The following is a 16,069-nucleotide window of genomic DNA, read 5'->3' as shown; positions in this document are numbered from 1 at the left end:
ATTTATCAATTAGTGGTGCTTCTTATAGACCCACTGAAGTGTTTTATTTGATTTATTGACGTATTTGAAACAAAGTAAGGGTGGGACCAATTGAATGGCTCCTCCCCCTTTAAAATGTCACCAATGGCGTTCAGTTTACCTCACAGCTTGGAATCTGATAAGAGGCTGAAGTGCAGAAAGATGTCTAAAACAATGATTCATTCATATTGGTGAAGTGATAGACAATTAAAAATTAAAAACATGAATTGTCTATCTTGATGAGAGCTGTACTGTTGTTGTTTAGAGGGATAGATAACACAAAAACTAAAATTCTGTCATCATTTATTCGCCCTTATGTCATTCAAAACCTGTATTTGACTCTTTCTTTGATATTTTGAGAAATGTCACAATGGAAATCAATGGGGGCCAATGTTGTCTGCTTACCGACGTTCTTCAAAATATCTTCTTTTGAGTTTTGCAGAAGAAAGAAAGTCATACAAAGTATTTTTATTTTTGAGTGAACTATCCCTTTAATAAAAAAATGTCCTTCCTTCAGGAGCAGTGTGTTTGTTTTCCATCAATCATTGGTTTCCATATTCATTTAATTTTTTACTTTTAAAACGGTGTTTCTCTCTGCTAATTCATTTTTGCCAGGTCGGTAATTACAGGAGTGTCAGAGCAACAGCATCAGGTTGGGTGATCTTTCGGTGCTTATATCCAGCCAGACGAGAGGGTAACAAGGCCCAAATCGGTGCCAGAGAGGGTGACAAATTGGGCACACCGCTGGGATTCGTGAGTTCAGGCTGGAGGGGCGTGTGTGCATCGAAGTGAAGACAGCTGGGCACGCAGACATGAAAATTAGCAGTCGGAAGATATGAATTCAACTCCACTAATGAGTTACTTCATTATGCAGCGGCCTCCTCAGATTAGACCGTAAACATACAACAAATATAATAGAATAGTGCCATATGGAACTATGTGTTATTTTTTATAAATAGCAAACTAGATAGTATACTAAAATCTTTCATAAATATTTACAAAAACTTACATGTTTACTATATAATGTAACTAAAATGGCTTTTGGAAACATGTAGTTAAAGGGATAGTTCCCCCCAAAATAAAATTTGTCATTTGACAAGAGGGTGAGTAAATAATGACAGAATTTTCATTTTGGGGTAAACGATCACCTTAAAGCATTTACATTTCCACCGGGATAACCGGACCGAGCGCAGCCAAACCCTTGGTGTCATGCATCACATTCAGTTTGACCATCGATCAATACATAATCCCACTTTCATCAGTTTGAAATAAAAATCTGAAAGGGTGAATCTGCTCTTGTAAAATTGCGGGACGTCCCACAGTGTTCAGGTGCTCATTAACTAGTGTGAAGAACCCCTGAAGCGCGAGCGGCTGCCGTCTCGTGCTGGCCAGCGAGAGTCGCATGAGTGAATAAGGATGATGTTAAAAAGTCGTTCGCAGAGGGGAGAAGAGCAAAGAGCTGTATGTGAAGAGCGCTTTATCTCTGAGGAGCGAGAGAAGTCTGAGAATGAAAACCACGTCTCCCTCGCTCTCCTTTCTAAAAATGATCCTTCTAACCTTCATGGAGTTTGAAAGCTGGCTGGTTTAATTTAATTAATTTGCATCTATAATGGCAGGAAGGTTCTTTGATCTTAAAGTGGGAATGCGATGGAAAGGGCTCAGGGAGATGGGGGAACATTTTTGTGTGAAAATGAACATTTTGTCGATTACAAAAAGTATCGTACTGTGAAATTAGTCAATAGGGCTCATGCGACGTATTTCTTTAAAAGCCATGTGATAGTTTTGTGTAGACTGAAACTGAGTCAAATATAACGTCAATGGTTTCATATTTTGTTCGGGAGCTGGGGCGGTGATAAACGAAGATTTAAATTTTAGTATCTGGCTTTAGAAGAATAAACACAAGTCTACAACTACCACAACTGATGTGCGACTCAGTCTCCATTCACATTATATGGCAGGATTAGTAAACCATCCTTGACATGTCTGTAATCACAGGGTCAGAGGAACAGCTGTAAGGATTAGAATTTTCTCCTTTTGTGTCCCACAGAAGAAAGAAAGTCATGCGGTTTGAAATGCCGCGAGGATGAGTACAAGATTGTCCAGTTTTGCTTGAACTGTCATTTTCTCTCTTTTTTAATCCACACAGTTTACAGCTCAATTTTAAGGATAATTTTTACCCTTTGATAATAAGTATTGCACATCAGTTATTTTGCACTCGGTTCTCACAGCTTTGCACGTCTTGAAAAGTATTTTTGAATATTAATTTTGATGATAATGAAAACTAGATCAAAATTAAAATTCTGTCAATTACTCACCCTCAAGTTGTTCCAAACCTGTATAGACGGTTTCATCAGACGCATGCGCTGACCCGAAGTTACCTTCCGGGTGTGTGTTTGGTTATAATAAAACAATTTATTTTATATTTAATGTATATTAATATTAATTCATATTAATATTTCATTGTATATTAATTGTATTAAATTAATTTCAAACTACTCAACAGTTATTGATTCCTTGTGGAGGTCTACTGGATGTTAAGTTTGGGCCACATAACATTTGTTTATGTTGTTGTCGCTATAAATTTCTTTGTTCTTTTGAACACAAAGAAAGATATTTAGAAGAAATTAAGCAACTGAGATTTTTAGGGTAGTCAAAAAATGGTAGTCAAAGGTGCCCCAGAACTGTTTGTTTTCCTAAATTCTTCAAAATATCTTTTTTTGTGTTTAACAAAACAAAAAAATATACAATAATTTTGGTGCCCCAGAAATCTCAGTTGCTAACATTCTTCTAAATATCTTTCTTTGTGCTCAACAGAAAGAAGAAAAAAGAAACAGGTTTATTTGAGACAACTTGAGGATGAGTAATATCATTTTTGGGTGGACTATCCCTTTAAGATATCAGGTTGTGTCATTTTTTGGTATCAAATGAGTAATATTTTTAAGCAGCATCATGTTGCGTTTATTCTTCAATGATGAAACAGTTCCACTATTCAGAGTGACACATCAGACGAGATGCTGCAAGACACTGCAAGAAGTGTTTGAAAGAGTTTTGATTGTTCAGTGATTCGTAAAGCGCAGCTGTTCTTAACAGATCTTACATAATCACGGTGTATTTGAAAATATATAACCTTTAGTTTAGGTCAAACCTTTATGACTTTCTTTCTTCTGCAAAACACAAAAGAAGATATTTTAAAGAATGTTGGTAACTGGACCCCATTGACTTGGATTTGTGTCTATACAATACAGTAGTCAGTGGGTACCGCCACTGTTGGTTAGCAACATTCTTTAAAAATCTTCTTTTGTGTTGTGAAGAAAGAAAGTCATACAGGTTTGAAATGACAAGAGGGTGAGCAATGATGACAGAATTCTCTTTAAGCAGGTGATGTAACATCATTAGCCTGACTTATGAATATTAGGATAACAGTGTCAGATTGGCTCATTGAAGTAGTTTTTTCCTCAGTAGACACATATCTTTGATATCAGGAATCTAAAGTATTTTATATTACCTACAAAACTTTCTAGCAGTTTTTGAATGCTAATGATTCTGAAAGTTTGGTTGAAATGTTTGTGAACTGTTGTCTGAGTATACATAATTCTAGCGTGACACATCGTTCATCTTCATGGCAGTTTATCTTTCTCTGTTATCTCAGGGTTGCAAAATTTTTTGGTGTCTTACGCTGAAATACGATATATCTTGCAAAAATATGCTTTCCTTCGTTCAACTGATGGCTATTGTTCCAGGCTTCTTTCAAGACCTCGACTCTTCTATTACTCGCTTGTCCTCTATCCGTCATTCAAACCTGTGTGAAATTATACCACAGAGACCTCATTGAAGGAGAAATAAAGAGCCATGACGTTTTCACGCACTGAGAGCCACAGTATACATATGATCCTTACATCAATAGGGTCTTGAATGAGTTCGATACCAGAAAAAGGAAAGTGTAGAGAAGATAAAGAACCAATTCAGGTAAGACAAACGGGAGGTGTTTTGAATGAGTCAGATAATAAAGAATTAGATTTCCCTTGATTCTAGATAAAAAGAGTTCACCATACTATAGTATGAAAACTACTGTACAGTTGTTTTTAAAGCTCGAAACTTCTCAGGTGGAAAAAAAGCCATTTATTGTAAGTACTAGCAAAACCTGCCGACGTCAGACAGATGAATACATTTGAGCGCAGGAATGCATAACCACCCACATTTACACATCAATAACGCCCGTGCAGTCACGGTGAGGTCATAAGGACAACGCAGAATAGATAATGGTCTTCCTAAACACCAGAGGAAAGTCTGAACATCCACCGCTTCTCTTTTACCTACAACACTTTTAAAAACATACCATTACACATACCACACACCATACCATACCATTAATACCTAAGATATTAAAAATAGGGTAGATGAGGCACAAATACATTTCTGTCTAATGTTTAAATGGACAGCAGCTTTTGAGCACACTTAAAATAGGACCCTTTATTTAAAACTTCAATGTTGAACTATTTTTTTAAAAACTTTTAAAAACATACCATTACACATACCACACACCATACCATACCATTAATACCTAAGATATTAAAAATAGGGTAGATGAGGCACAAATACATTTCTGTCTAATGTGTAAATGGACAGCAGCTTTTGAGCACACTTAAAATAGGACCCTTTATTTAAAACTTCAATGTTGAACTATTTTTTTTGCTTTTCAGAGGAAATACTTACTGTATTCCTTATCAAATTACACTCTTTTTACAACTTTTACTTATTAATCCAAGTACCTACTCTCATTACATGTGCAACATGAACAATTTATATTTCGGCAATGAAACAAAAAGACATATAATATATGTATATTATATAATATTTTAATTGACCTAAAATGAGAAATTTATGGTCATCTAATGATTGATAATTATTTATCCAAGTAATCTTTCTCTCATAAAATGTACAACCTGGACAATTTTACATTTCTTCAATGAAACTGTTTGTAAATATATATTATGTTCATTTACCTGAAATGAACTATCTATGTTCATCCAAAGAATGGCCGTTTTCATTTTTTTTTTACTTTTTAAGGAAGGGTAGACGATTTCAGAGAGGCTAACAAAATAGCAAGCTAGCGTTGAGCATAAGATCTCCAAAAGCCACGCCTCCTCTCAGACAAACTGCAATGATTGGAAGAAATTGGAAGAAATGAACAACCTACCTATATTTTTTCTTTTTGTGAACGTTTTTCTTAAAAAATACAAAAAAACAATACAGGGAAAATGTATGCCTCGCCAATAATCACCATAGTTGTCTCTGTATTTAGCTGAGATGCTAGAAAGTACTTTAACAATAATAAAAACACATCATCTTTTTTTTAAAAAGACATGCTGAAGGGCTTTTGCTTCATCCGTCGAGTTATCCCGGATCACACAGCAGACTTCATACATTTTGATTCAAACAAATGACTATTTGTGCTTTGTGTCTGATCTTTTGTTACTATGCACTGGTACAGAGAGCTAGCGTTGTATCGCACCAAGAATCATAATTGTGAACATGATGGGAATACATTTACATGAAATTAGACAATTGGAGGACATCTTTAAAGATCAAAACGTATTACATTGCATACAATTACTGTGAGGTAATTGCTTTGTAGCGGGTTGAGGGGAAGCATGCGGTTATGATTTTAATTTGAACAAGATTAATTTTCCTGAATTTAAATGAAAAGGCATGTTCAGTCAACTGTGCGGAGGAAACATACAGTATGATATATCAGTTTTGTCATAAATGTTATTTATATCTTGTACTTAAAGGGAAAGTTCACTCAAACATGAAATCTTTTCATCATTTAGGCCTGTAGTCATCATCATATTTTGAGAAATGTCTCAGTGGTTTTGTGTCCATACAAGGGGTGACAATGGGGTATAATGTTGTTTGGTTACCAACATTCTTCAAAGTATATTTTGTGTTCTGCAGAAGAATGAAACTCATAAAGGTTTGTGTTGACATAAGGATAAGTAAATGATGAAAGAATTTTACATTTTAGGGGGAACCAGGACCAGGAATGTGTATTAAGGAAATACAGTAATAAACAAAGAAATACTGTAAACAAAACTGACATGCTATAAAAGTTGAGTTCTATTTGGCATGCAGCACCAAGGTCACAATGACATGAACTATAATGCTGTCTTTATAAAATACTGTACATCACTTCAGCTCCAATAAAACATCCCACATTTTCTATAGAAACCGAAAGTAGAGTTTTTGTCCCAGAGATTGATACTTGATATTGTATCTGTCTAATGGGCCCCTGTTGCGTTCTTTAAATCTGAATAAATGGATTTCCATTATGTACAGTGTGTCCCCTCAGATACTGAGTCTATCAACACCGAGAGAGATGTTTTACAAAAAATAACATAAGTGAGAAGTGAAAAGGTTGTACAATGTTGAATCTGCCGCAATAGCTCAATAAGTCCAATGATATCTCAAAATGGCACCATAAAGCAAAAGTTACGGAGTGAGAAGAATAAGAAGTTATTGAACCATTAACGTCAAGCTAAATATCAAGTGTTATGGGTCCATTTTTCAGAATTAGTACACCGTGCGAGCAAAGGTGAGTGAATTCTTGGCCGAGGGGCTTTTATTTCAGAAACGAGAGGATAAATGAGTATATCTTCTAGTTTTTGTTCAGAGCGCATTCATCTGAAGTTTGTGCTCTGATGAGTCACAGCGAGAACTGCAATGAATGATTATTCCCAGTCAGCTGTGCTAATTTAATTGTGTGCGTGTGCTGCTTTTACAGATATGAGCTATGGAAATATAACTTGTTTGCAAGTCATGCATACATTACAAAAACAATAGAAGGAATATGATGCATTATGCAAACTCTAAAGTAATAGATTTTAAAGTTAAACAGCTGTTTAGGGAATATTGTAACAACAAAATTATACCATGCAAATTAAAACTAATCCAAGCGACACCTTTTGAGATATTGTTCATTGCACCTTTGAACTCAGTTTCAATATCAGCATTCTTTTAATGCACAAGTTTATAAATTAACTAGATTTGCATTCCCTATGGAAATATCCGTGCTTTTGAAGCTGCAAAATGTAAAAAATGTAGGTGAGAAGGAAATCTGAAAAAAAGGATCCAATGGACTATATGTACGTCTGTACATTAAGCTATAAATGAGTTGCATAAATGTACTAAAACTAACACATTGCTGATTTGCAAACAATGTAGTTATGTAAGATTGCTTCATTGAATAACATGCGTCCAAGACATATTGATTACAGAGCTCTTCTACATTGTTTAAAGAATAGCAAGGTCAATGTGATGAGCACAGTTCTACAGACTTAAGTAACATCAATAATTCAAGGGAATGGGGTGGAGTTATACATTTTGCAGCGGTTAAACTTTTAGCGTCAATGAAAAATGAATGAGGTTGTCTTTTAGGGGCTGGCTTAAAAAGGATTTTTGGAAATCTCTCTAGTTCCCCTGGTATCAATTACCCTTTTGGCACCACGATTGGGGAATCATCAGGGAATCTTGGATGGATTTTCACATCATCATTGGAAAATATACTGTACAGTATACTGTGGTTTAGTCTGGCTCACATCCAGGCCCGGTTTCACAGACAAGGCTTAAGGCTAGTCCCAGACTAAAATGAATATCTGTGACCTGTCTTAACTCAATATAATTTACCCAGAAATATCTTAAAATATATTAGTGCCATTGTTTTGTTTCAAGATGCACACCAGTATTCTTCTCGGTCATTTTTTTAAAAGCGACATAACTATCTTAATTCAACTAAGAATTAGTCGGCTTAGTGCCAACACAATTTCACGGGAATTTGTAGATATTTTACGAGGTGGCTAATTTGTATAAATTTGTACGATATTATTAGTACATTTTAGTATGCTTTGCTGTCACATCAGTGACGTAAGGGTTAGGGGTGGGGTTAGGATGTACCCGGCGGTTGAAGGGTCGTATGTGACAGGTGAGGCTTTGGTATTTCTTTTTCTAATAATCAAAGGCTATTTTTACAATTTCTAATCTTACGAATTCATACGAATTAGACACCTCATAAAATAGATATGAATTCCTTTGAGATCAGATTGCCAGTACTTGCTTCCTTCTTTCATCATTCCTGTAATTTATAGACAAAGGCCCAAAAATAAATCAATTAAAAAATAAGTAAATTAAGAAAGAGTTTATTTCAAAAACAGATAAAGACGTGCTCAAATTTGCTCATTGCTCACAGCTCATTGAAATAATGCTTCATTCCTCCTGAAGAGTGATGAAATTAAAAGCTATTGTATCATGTATACATGCATGCCTTTGGTATGTCATAGAATAAAGCAAAGAAGCTGGAAAGAGATGAATTATTGCTTATTCTACAAAGATATTCTAAAATGGCCTGGACACATTTGTTGGTACCCCTTAGAAAAGATAATACATGATTGTATTGTAGTGATATTTCAAACTAATTCGTTTCTTTAATAAGTATCACACATGTATCCAATCTTGTAATCAGTCATTCAGTCTATTTAAACTGAGAACAGTAGTCACTGTGCTGTTTGGTATCATTGTGTGCACCACACTGAACATGGACCAGAGAAAGCAAAGGATCGCACCATCCGTCGCTTTTTGAGCATGGAAGAAGACCCAGGAGGACTCCACTTTTGAAAGAAAAGCATAAAAAAGCCAGACTGGAATTTGCTAAAATTCATATTGATTTTTGGCAAGTCACATCAGCTCTATGTTCTCAGATGAAAAAATCAAGCTTTCAAAGAAGTGAACACCATACCTACAATGAAACATGGAGGAGGCTCGGTTATGTTTTGGGGTTGGTTTGCTGCATCTGGCACAGGATGCCTTGAATCTGTGCAGGGCACAATGAAATCTCAAGACTATCTTGGCATTCTGGAGCGAAACGTACTGCACAGTGTCAGAAAGCTCTGTCGCAGGTCATGGGTCCTCCAACAGGATAATGACCCAAAACACACAGCTAAAATCTCCCAAGAATGGATAAGAACAAAACATTCTGAAGTGGCCTTCTATGAGTCCTGATCTAAATCCTATCGAACATCTATGGAAAGAGCTGAAACTTGCTGTCCGGAGAAGGCACCCATCAAACCTGAGACAGCTGGAGCAGTTTGCTCAGGAAGAGTGGGCCAAAAGGGTGCAGAAGTCTCATTGAGAGCTACAGAAAACGTTTGCTTGCAGTGATCGCCTCTAAAGGTTGTGCAACAAAATATTAGGTTAGGGGTCCCATCATTTTTGTCCATGACATTTTCGTTTGTTTTATTATTTACAATATTATGTTGAATAAAAAATCAAAAGCAAAGTCTGATTTCTATTAAATATGGAATAAACAATGGTGGATGCCAATTACTTTTGTCAGTTTCAAGTTATTTCAGAGAAAATTGTGCATTCTTCATTTTTTGTGGAGGGGTACCAACAACGTTGAAAAATCATGTTTTTATGTTATCATGTTTTTATTGTGTTAGTTAGTTTTAAAGTTATTAGTACAACACAAGTTTTTGCAAATAGGTTCCAGATTGTTTTAAGATTGAAAATGCCTCTACATTATGGTAAAATTTGCCGTTGTTTATTTGTAAAGAAAATACAATTAAAATGATGTTTTTTAAATGTACATTTTCAATTTAAATATTTAATAAAACATAAAGAAAGACCAAATGAATGATTTCCGCTAAGTTGCTCAAGTAATTTAATGAATGAATGAAGCAAGAGCACTAATTTGAATAATTCCTCATTAACCCACTGCAAAAAACTAAATAGTTCAATACAAACTGAGCCATTGCACACTAACACATTGATCTCTCCAGCACCGATCACGACAACCAACATTCTGTAATCTCGCTTTATTTCATCCATTTTCATACTGAAATCTTCTTGGTAAAGTATTTTAAAGCTCTAACTTTGTTTGCTTGCATGTTTCTGATGCTGCGCGTGCGTGTGTTGTGTTTGTTAAACCCTGGTTGTCAACAACTTTCCTGAATTACGAGGTGATGTAAGTGTGTAATAATTTTGGTAATTATCCTAATCAAACATTTTCTCAACTCGTTTCAACATTGTACTTGAGATAATGATGATCTTAATTATTCACTTCGTAATTGTATATAATTAGCAACGGATTGAACGCGGAAGGAACTGTCGGACTTCAGTCGCGTAGCCTCCATGACGGTAACCTGTTGAGTTCATCCATATTTTTCAACCACTGTTTGTTCTCATCTCAAGTGGTTCTGATTAAACGTCCTCAGACTTCATTGTTTAACCAAAGTGTACTACATTTCATTGCTAATTAGTAGTTGCAAATTAACATAGATCGAATAAAAACATCTTATTTTTGCATGGAAGCAGGTCAGAATGTCGGCTGAAATGAACATATTGTTTACCCGCTTACATCCGTGTAATGCTTCTCGCGCTGTATTGATTTTTCTGTTTTATTATTAACTTTATGATCTCGTTCATCTGTTCATTAATTATTCAGGCTATATCCTCTTTCAGCCTAAACAAACATTGCAAGTTGGACAAATTACAGGCTTACACAAATATCGGTGGGGTAAAATAGAAATGATGTGAAAAATACAGCCACACAAATCCTAAAATAGGTCATTACCATACCCTCCTATCAAAAGTGTTCGGATTTAGCAGATAATAACACATTAATTTAAATACATTTGACAGACTAAATAAAATTACTCACAATGAAAGCTACTCATTGCTTTCATTGTGCCATGAAACAGGACAGCATAATCAGTGCCATAAACAATGGGAAAAACATGTAATTTCATACTTTATTTATAAAGCCACTGAGATGTTAATGTGCACGATAGGACATTCTGATGCATGGGACAAGGGACCCTTGTTTGGACGTTGTTCCAAACCTCTAGGGAGCGTGAAAGAAATTTATTTCAATATAAAGTACTTTTATTCTATTTTTGTGGTGCTTTTCTTCACTTTCATGCTTTACATAAACAAGAAAAAAGTACAAGATTTGAACCACACAAGCATAAGTAAATATGAATGAATTTTCATTTGTGGGTGACCCGTCCCTTTAAATTGGGTCAAAAGTTTGCTTTACTTCAATGAATAGGGCAGATCACTGGTCTCCACTATGTCTGGTCAGTGGTTTCCTCTGGGATTCCTCACTGTTGACCATTGATAGGATGGAAATTATAGATTGATCTGTGAGAAAGCTCATATATCCGACACAGCTTTGAAAGCTTGAGAAGGGGGTAGAAGGTTAGTGTTGATAGATTTAATTAAAGTGTAGTTGATCTCACAAATAAAAAAATCTTTGCTGCCTTGGCCTTACAAGTCATTCAAAGGACTAATTTTGAGTTGATATAACTTGCTTAACTTACTTTGATGTGTTGAAGTAATGTAAAAAAGCTTAAATGCCTTGCAAAGCCAAGTTGATTTTTACAGTGTATGATTTACCTGTTTACATAAGTGGTGACTGTTAAGGTAAGGTGGATGATAAAACTGCTGGGAAAAAATGCAAAAACCCTGTAAAAAACAGTAATATTCCAGCAGATCGCGCCAGGAAAAAAATGTATAAGAACAATTGTTGTTTGTTAGTTAAATTATGTTTTCATGTTATTTTACGCCCAACAGCTGTAAATTTGCAGTCTTGTTTTATAATTTGACATTTTCACCACGTCAAAAATATGTAAAATAAAACGGCAAAATTGCATAAATATTTTTTTTACAGTGAAGATTTACAGTATTTGTGGGTGAGTGAGCTCCTTTAAGTCTTTTACACACATACAGAATACCTCAGTAACCACCTTGAAATAATAACGCTCTAAAACTGCTGACAACGCTTTAACAACCATATAACAACGTCCTGGCAACCATGCAAAAAACAGTGTGGAAGCAGGTTTGTATGGGAAAGCACCACTTTAAAATGAAGTTTCTTTTCAAGTCTCTAAGCACTTTCTTTAATGCCCACACTTAACTTTGACTTTTAAAATAAGGTTAAAACATTTCAGAGATAAAAAAAATTGTAACTGAATTGTGCTCATAAATAGTTCATGTAAGATTATGCCTGTTACTTGAAACAGAGCAGTACGTTCTGCTTAACTATATTGTCCCAGGTCAAAGTGTTCTTCATTCATATCTGCACTTGTCAATGCAATTTATCATTCCAATAGTACATTTCCTGTGTCTTTTTCTTCTTATAATCATTCTTTTTCTTTTCTTTAAAATCTCTCTTTGAAATCTGTCACACACACACTCTCCCAGCATTGGCAGATGTCTTGTTCTCTGCGGTCTCATTATGACTCTGTCCACCATTAAGTTACAACCCATGAAATGTGGCATTTTGTCAGCAAAATGCTTGAAGCAGAGCTTCTGTTCATTACCTGCTCATAATGGGTCTCCGAGGCTCTGATGTTGGAGCTTTGAGGAACCCGAAAGCGTGCTATGCGGTCACGGATTGACCCCAAAACGACAAACTCGTCATTTGAATTGATTCAATTGATAGGATGCGATTTAGACCCGAGGTCTGAAAAGTATACTAATGTAAGTTGCAGTCTTTTATGCTGCCTAATTTTGTATTCTTTGGAGTTATTACAGGGAGCTCCTTCCTCAGGCTGATCGCTGACTGGAGGCACAAACTCTCAGGGGTTGATTTCATTTCTGAAAACTGTGAACCACCCGATCCTGCTGTCCACTCTCTCCAAACTGGGCATCTCTGGAACTGCACTCAACTGGTTTGACTCTTATCTCACAGGCAGATCCTTTAAGGTATCCTGGAGAGGCGAGACATTCACATCTCACCAGCTGACAACTGGAGTTCCTCAGGGATCAATTCTTGCTCCTCTCCTCTTTTCTATATATACCACCTCCCTGGGTCCAATTATTAAGGCTCATGGGTTCTCATACCATTTTTATGCAGATTATACGCAGCTTTATTTCTCTTTTCAGCCAGATGACCCCACCATCTCTGCCCGTGTCTCTGGCTGTCTTCTGGACATCTCTTTTTGGATGAAAGAGCATCACCTACAACTCAACCTCTCCAAGACAGAACTCCTAGTTATACCCAAACACCACCTTACCATTCAGCTCGGATCCTCAACTATAACACCCACCAAGCCTGCGAGGAACCTGGGGGTGATGTTCAACGACCAGCTGAAATTCACCTCTCACATCGCAGCAACCACTCGAACTTGCAGGTACTGTATGTGCTCTACAACATCAGGAAAATCAGGCCATTCCTGTCGGAGCATGCCTCTCAGCTGCTAGTCCAAGCTCTGGTCATATCAATTTTTTAAATTAAAAGCTGTAGTTGTCAACATTTGTTAATGCATAATGAACGAACAAATAATTGTATTGACATTAACAAAGATTAAATAATGCTATAATAAAAACTATATTGTTCATTGTTAGTTAAAGGTCCAATGTGTAATTTTTTGGAGGATCTATTGACAGAAATGCAATATAATATACATAACTATGTGTTCAGAGGTGTATAAAGACCTTGCATAATGAAGCGGTGTGTTTTTATTACCGTAGAATGAGCTATTTCTATATACAGTTTATAAAAAAAGAAAATGTGATCTCAGGAGCAGAGAGGAGGGCCTGTTCACATCATGATGCAAGTTTATTTATTCATGTCCCAGTTCCAAAGAGACTGGGTTCGGTTTTTATTATTCACTAGGTATTTTTTTGGATTGGGCTTCTTTGCATAGAAGTGTAAACATTGTAACTGTGAAAAAGGTGGTGATACTTATCTTCAGTTATGTAAAATTAGAAATCGAGCAAAAAGGTGCATCACCCATTTGGTCAGCTTGAAGCCGTGCCATCTTCTGCTACTTTTTGACTTGAAAAGTTTGTGGTACACAACGATAAACAGAAATGACATTCACAATAGTGAGAATGTGGGTAGTACATGACAATAAGAGTGAGATCTCTGAGTCAACCATACAGCGTTTGTCACAAAGTGTCTAAGCACAGTGCAATCTTCTAACACCTACTTTAGCGATTGTGTTGACGTTTGTTGTCGTTTGCAAAAACAGATGTCCAGGGTGAGTCACAAAAAACACTTAATGTGAGAGACTTGTGTCTTCGTGGATTCATTAAAATAAGATTTTGAATACTGCAAGGAACTAAGTGTGTAAATCATGTTCCTTACATTTTACTTTATGTTTGTGTTACAGAAAATGGTTATATGTTGTGAAAGTCTGAGATTTGTGTTGCCTACAAACTCCCACAGAAAATGTATCATGAGAATATAATGTCTAAGGAGATGAATGGGAAAAAATCTAAATAAGTGTGAAAAAGTACTGACAATTTCAGTTAAACTCTCCCACACATTTATAATATGAGAACCAAATATTCCCATAATGGTCTATTATCTCACCTATGTTCAGTATGTGACAACACCACAACTGTACATCAAGTAGCCTATCCAACCTGGAAGCACACTAACTTTCCTGCTGTCATGATACTGTAATGTGAGTTTCTAATTTGAAGAGTTTGCAAAGCGTCTTCCATGTTCTCTTGTGAATGTCACTGCAAATTAGCAATTTACAAAAAATGTGCATTTCTCATTTAACATGCGCATGCCTGGTCAAGAAAAGGTGTAAATTATGAACACAACTGAGGCATGAATAATTGATTAATGCTAACATTTATCAAAGTGTCTGATTTACACATTATTTTTGCTTTGTGTTAATTACGGCCTCTTGTGTGTGACCAATAGGATTTTGGTCTGAGTCAGTCAAGCAGGCAGCCAGGAATCCTGTTGCAGTGTATTACATAATTTAGTGTTAAAGGGATATTTCACTACCAAATCAAAATTTCCCCATGTTTTACTCACCCTCAAGGTATCCTAACTGAATATGGTTTTGTTCTGGAAGAATAATCCATCCAGAGTTATAATACAACGTATCATTTTGCTTCCAAGCGGTAGAATGGGAGAGAATGGGTATTGATTTTTTGAAGCTCCAAAAAGTGCATCCATCAAAGAACTGCTCGACATGGCTCCGTGGTCTTAACAAAGGTCTTCTGAAGCGAATCGATGCGTTTGTTTAAGAGAAGTATCCATATTGACAGCGCTATTAACGTTGATGTCTAGCTTCCGTCATCTCTCGAATGCGCGTGAACCAGAGGCTTGTTCTTCCGGCAAATGACGGTGACAAAATCTCCCTCCAGAGAAGACGCTATCCTTATGACACGCCTTCGTCATCTGTTGGAAGAACAAGAAATTTTGATTTGGTAGTGAAATATCCCTTTAAGCAGACAGACATTCTGCAGTGAGATTATTGGGACTGTCATTGATTCTAGAGGCACAGCACTTCCGGTTCTCGCTTCAGTATTAAGCAGGTAGACAGATGTAAGGAAGGTTGGCATTTAACAGTGTTTTTCCGATGCGTATCACATACCAGTTTTAAACTAGTGATTATATCAAAGGGAGCTATAGCACAAGATTTTCTTCAATTCTCCCCAATAAAGTAGCCTACAATGAAACGTGCATACTTTTAATATGTAAAATTCTTAAAACCCTGATATTTGGACATGTTTTTTGAGTTCTGTCTTTTAAACTAAAATTTTAATATAGTTGTGTAAAACTAAAACTAAAATACACAATAAACAAAAACAATAAACAAAGACAAACATTAGATAGACCGACCGACAAAAATAGATCTGTGTTCATATGTAATATATTTCCCCCAAACAAAATCCATACATACATCTCTCATAACTTTTAATTGCTGTTTATGTCAAAACAATCATTTGATGTTTTGTAGTTTACATTTAGCGTTTTTGCTGTTTCATAAGGGTTTTGCTCTTAACACTATGCCAAAAAACAGGGGCATGTTCAAGCTGGAAACGGTTTGCAACGGGGTTTGAGATACGTTTTCTCTTGTTTGGTGGGCGTGTCAAGAATGTCAGCCCAATCAGCAGCAACACCTATATAACCCACGCGGTGTTAAAGAGACAGCTCGCACAATGGGTCCAAGTAAAGTCTTTTAAACTTAAACGTTGAAACTTAAAGAGTTGAAACATAGTTCAACTCTTGCGTCATCACAACAGG

Source organism: Triplophysa rosa, linkage group LG3, assembly GCF_024868665.1.
Source record: "Triplophysa rosa linkage group LG3, Trosa_1v2, whole genome shotgun sequence".
NCBI lineage: Eukaryota > Metazoa > Chordata > Actinopteri > Cypriniformes > Nemacheilidae > Triplophysa > Triplophysa rosa.
Note: the sequence above shows the minus strand (reverse complement) of the source record.